The following is a 5,005-nucleotide window of genomic DNA, read 5'->3' as shown; positions in this document are numbered from 1 at the left end:
CCAATTTCATCACCCAGAAATAACTTCTACTAACATTTTGAAATAAGAAGTATTGAATGTAACAAAGAAAGAAATCAACATGATCTGAAATTTAAAAGTTTCTGAACTTTAGACAAATATTTCATCGCATACATTAGAGATTTCTCCAAAGGTTAAAAAATATAAAAAAATATTAGGAGTCAGTTGGGCCAGTATGATTTGTTTTACCCCAACTAATAGAATTGTAATGAAAAGTCATAATGATGGTATAATTCTGATTTAAAAGTACATATTTATGAGTTAAACATTCTTACAATCAAAATGGCAGAATAAAAACTGTGGGGTCCAAAATTCTCAGACTTTCCCTAATTTTTTTCTTTTTTACTACTTTTTTTAAAAAAATAAGTTAATGAGACATATTTGTTTCTAGGTAGTTAAACTTAGTCAATCTATAAATATCAGAAGATCTCTCTGATATCTAACTGGATAATCAAAAATCTTTTTTTAATTTAAAAAAAGTTTAAGATCCAACCCTACTTTTAAGTTCATTCATTGTAAAAGAGAAAAGAATAAGGTCTACGGCCATGCCACCCTGAAAGTGCGTGATCTCTTCTGATCTCAGAAGCTAAGCAGGGTCAGGCCTGGTTAGTACTTGGAGGGAAGACCACCTAGGAAGACCAGGTGCTGTAGGCATTAAACAACAACAACAACAACAAAAAAAAAAAGAATAAGGAAAAGCTGAGCTATAAGCACAACATTCAGTTCAGGACTGCTACCAGCCAGTGAGCACCGTTATAGATACACTGGCTGTGCAGAGCTCCCTAGGTGTCCCTATTGTCCTGGTGCTTCCCCTAGAATAACCCCAGCACCGCCTCAGCAATAAAGCCTAGCAAGGGGCTCCCAGGGCCCTGCTCTCCAGAGCCCCAGCACTTCCCTGAGTGAAATCATATTTCAAGCCCAGGGGTCATCCTTCACGCCTCTCTCTCACTCACTCCCATATCCATCTGTCAGAAAGTCTCTGTGGCCCTACCTTCAAGTACATCCAGAACCCACCATCTGGATCTGAGCCTAGATTACAGCATTTGCCTCCCAACGGACCCCCACCTCCTCCCACGCCTCCTATAGCCTCTCAACAGAACAGCCACATTGATTCTTTTAAAATAAAAGTCATACCCCGGCCCTTGTGCCTAAAATGCGTCAATGGGTAGGATGTCATTCAGAGTAAGAGATGTACTCTTCGCAGGGGTCCACAAGACCCCTCATCTCTCTAAGCTTCTCTCCTTCTCCATCCCCCACTCCAGCCACTCTGGTTCCTTGGGGTCCCTGGAACAGGCCAGGTGCCCTCCAGCTTTAAAGCTTGGCATCAACTGTTCCCTCTGCCCCCGCCCACCCCGTGCTCTGCCCTCAGACACCTGCTTGCCTGATGCCCTCATCTCTGTCAAGTCTTTGCCTGATTCTCTCCCCTCCCAAGTCTCCTTTCCTTCCCTCTACCTTTTCTGTTTTCCCTTATTGATCAGATTTATTATTTATTAATAATAAATAATGTGCCTCACTAAAATATAAACTTTACTAGGGAAGGAATTCTTTTGTTCCCTGTTGGATTCCAAGCACCTAGAATAGTGCCTGACACATGGTGGGCACTTAGTAAATATGTGTTGAAATTGGTCAGTGTTCATGCCATAGTAATTGGTAAATAATTTGAATACATGACCTAAAACTATCCTATGAAACTATCCTATAAAAGGCAGTCACTGGAAATAGAAACAACAAAGTGCATCATGGGGAAACAATTGTGGTTAGCAAAATGATTGTACATGAGTTCAGAGTATCCATCAGTCCCACTGCTCCCACAGCCCCACCCTGAATTACCTGACTATAGGAGGCTTGGGTTTGGCGCTGCAGAAAAATGCTCGTTCTGCTTTGTCGGTTCTCAAATTCATTTCAAAATTATAGCTTGCTTTATTTTCAGATCGTGACTTTCTTGAACAGTGCATCTCTTTACTTCGTTTTGACTTTTAGAAGTTTCTAATTGTCTTTCCATTGTCTCATTGGAAGATAAGACATACGCCTTCAGCTCATCAAGGACTTCAAAGTTTCTTGTCACACTACTGGGCTGTTCCATTGCAATTTCCTTACCTTCAGTCTTCACTCAGTTTTGCTGTTTCTTATACCCTTTGTATTCCTCTTTCTTGAATTCTTCTCTTGTTTTGCTGAAGTTCGCCCAACGAATCAAATCAAGTATTGTTTGTATATTCCGGAAAGGGAGCATAGGCAGTAACCTTTCTGAGTCCTTGTCTGTCTGCCAGTACGCCTATTTTGTTCATTCTAGAATCTTGTCAAATTTATATTCCAGGTGACTGCCGATGCCATCAGAGGCTGGTCTTTGTAGCCACAACTTTCATATGTTGCCCAATGTCCCTCTGCCTATCCCTCTCTCTCACAGTGGCTACCAAACCACATAGAAACAATTGAAGTCAGCTCTCTGGTATACTTAGATCCGATGCTTGTAAGAAGTAGTGAACAAATGCAATGTGTGTCCCTCGGGTTATGTTATGAATTCATCAGTGTGCCTTGCTATGAAAGCCTAATGTGAAGGATTTTATAAAAATAAATCACCCCTTAATTTATCACTGAAGGACATCTAGATTCTCATAAGGCAAATTTGCCTAGAGCAAAGGTTGACTGAAATAGCCAGAAATACACACCATCATTGTTGCTTTTTATCAACAGTCAAGAGGCTATAGGAAGTCAAGAAGCTGGGAAAAAAATGGGTTAAAGATGCAGAACTTCAGGAAGATAGAGAAAAATTGAGAGATGACCTGGAGGTAACATTCAAACCTCAGCTTTAAAAAAGATGAAAAAAGAAAAAAAAAATGTCTGTTATGTTGTAGCCATTAACGGAATCAGTACAGAGGAATTTGGAGGGAGCCTAGGGAAATGGACATCATGAATGCTGTTTTCTGAAGTAAGTTAGGACTCGCCAGTATTCAGAATCTCTGTTCTCGAAGGAGTTAAATGCGTAAAATATCAAGCATCAATTTAATCAGAGAAGAATTAAAACTCTCAAAAACACAAATGACAGATCATTTCCAGAGGGCCGCAACTCATCTCTTGATTCTCTGCTTGCATTTTGGGAAACATCTGATTACTTCACAAGCCACAGACAAGGTCTTCAAAGCAACGAGGGAACAAGACAATTATAAGCCTTCTTTCAGGCTGGTTGAATTAGCAGGGGCTCTTTCATCCTCTTTTCCTGGCCGAGGCCTTGGCAACCACAGGCTCGCAGCACCCTCTGCTGTTAAATTGCAAAGGACAGTGCCTGGCTGTTGCGGCTGAGGCTGCTCAAGAATTCTGGTCTGGGGCAAGAGGCAAATTACAGGAGCAGAAGAAATTCAAATTTTGTTTTCACGCCAACCTTCAGAATGAATTAATCTTGCTGGTAAGAGACAGTAAAGACAAAGCAAAACAAAAACGGGCGGCTGAACTTTTCCAGCAAGGCAGCTTTTCAGCCTTTTCTAAGCGGGGTAGAAATCCCCCATTCATTCACACTAAGCTTCCAAAAAAGGAAAAATACCCTTTTTCTCATAGCCATTTATGAAACGCATGTAATTCTGTCTCCATGGAAATTGAGTCCAGAGTAACAGAAAGGAGGAGACAGGATTAGAATTAAATGTAGGGAATGAGGGGCTTATCTTTTGAAACCCCGAAAGAATAGACCCCTGGCTTTTCAGTTTTAGCATTATAATGTATGTACCTGCCTTAACAGAGCTAAAATTAGAGGCTACATGGCAACATTATAATGGAAGGTTTTCATTTCTATTTATAACTTGCTTATTTGATCCTTTTTCCTTGCCAAAAGCACCAGACAGCCTCAAGATCCTTAAATGCCCTTGTCCTAAAATCACTCATTTCACCATGAGAAAGAGACTACTTTATTATTTTTTTTGTTTAAAGATATTGGTCATATATATAATTTGTGTCATCTTTTAAAGTATATTAGTGAACATACTGAGAGGCCACATAGCACTATGGTCAGGCAGATGGACTCAGGGGCCAAGCTGCTGGTCAAAGATGTGCCCTGCTGAGTAACCACAAACAAGCTCTTTATCTCCCTGTGCCTCAGTATACTCATCTATAAAATGGGGATGACAGTAGGATCCATCTCCTGGGGTTGTTATGATAATTAAATGAGTTGATATTTATAAAGTGCTTAGAACAGTGCCTGGCAGAACTATGTAAGTGTTGGTTTAGTACCAACTAATAATTAAACAATACCAAACAATAATAAAATAAAAATCGTGCAGTGGCACTGAAGTCTGCTTTTCGTTATTTGGAATTACAACTGGCAGAGGGTTATTTTTATCAAGCATACCTTCCCTGTGTTCGTGAGGACTTTTTCAGATTGTTGCGTTTTTGTCACCCTCTTTCTGCTGAGGTGTACTACACGATTTAACTTCTGCTCGTGGACGGGGCGGCGGGGAGTGGGCCTCGGGGGGTCAGAGGAGATGGCCTAACAGCGGTGAGAGAGGCTCATTTGGATAAAGAGCAGCACGAGCTCCATGTTGGTCTTACTCTCTGCCTCCTTGTAATAGCCACATAAAAGGTGCCCAAAACATGAACAATGCTTTGATGAATCCAGCAGCCTCTTCCAGACCCTGGTCACCTTGTGGGGCTGATGACAATTCATAGCAACTTCTATAAAGAAGGGGCTCGGCAATGGCCATCTGGTTAGAAGAGAAAACAGCGGAATTGTCTGAAAACAAACTTTTAGTTTTGTTTGACTAGTCAGCACACTGCTTTATTTGAGATGGCTTGGATGTTGGAAATCATAGAGATTAAATGCTCCCCAAGCCTCCCTTGTCGCTGTCACAACACAACCCTCCGCTGCTCCCCTCCCCCCATTATTCTCTTTTACTTCACCCTGTTCTTTCCTCTTTGACTTAACAGAATGTATGATTTTACATTTATTTGTTTGTCTCTTTTCTGTCTTTCTTCTCCAAGGCTGTAAATGCTATAAGAACAGTGA

At 40.9% G+C, this 5,005-nt stretch overlaps 1 pseudogene; it reads left to right on the top strand.

Annotated features, from left to right (window-relative positions):
- The first annotated feature begins 553 nt into the window (after positions 1-553).
- On the top strand, positions 554-672 carry LOC112473214 (annotated as a pseudogene).
- Positions 673-5,005: the final 4,333 nt, after the last annotated feature.

The sequence above is a fragment of the Pteropus alecto genome, unplaced genomic scaffold, assembly GCF_000325575.1.
Source record: "Pteropus alecto unplaced genomic scaffold, ASM32557v1 scaffold98, whole genome shotgun sequence".
Classification (NCBI taxonomy): Eukaryota; Metazoa; Chordata; class Mammalia; order Chiroptera; family Pteropodidae; genus Pteropus; species Pteropus alecto.
Note: the sequence above shows the minus strand (reverse complement) of the source record. Positions and strands in the feature narration are given on the sequence as shown.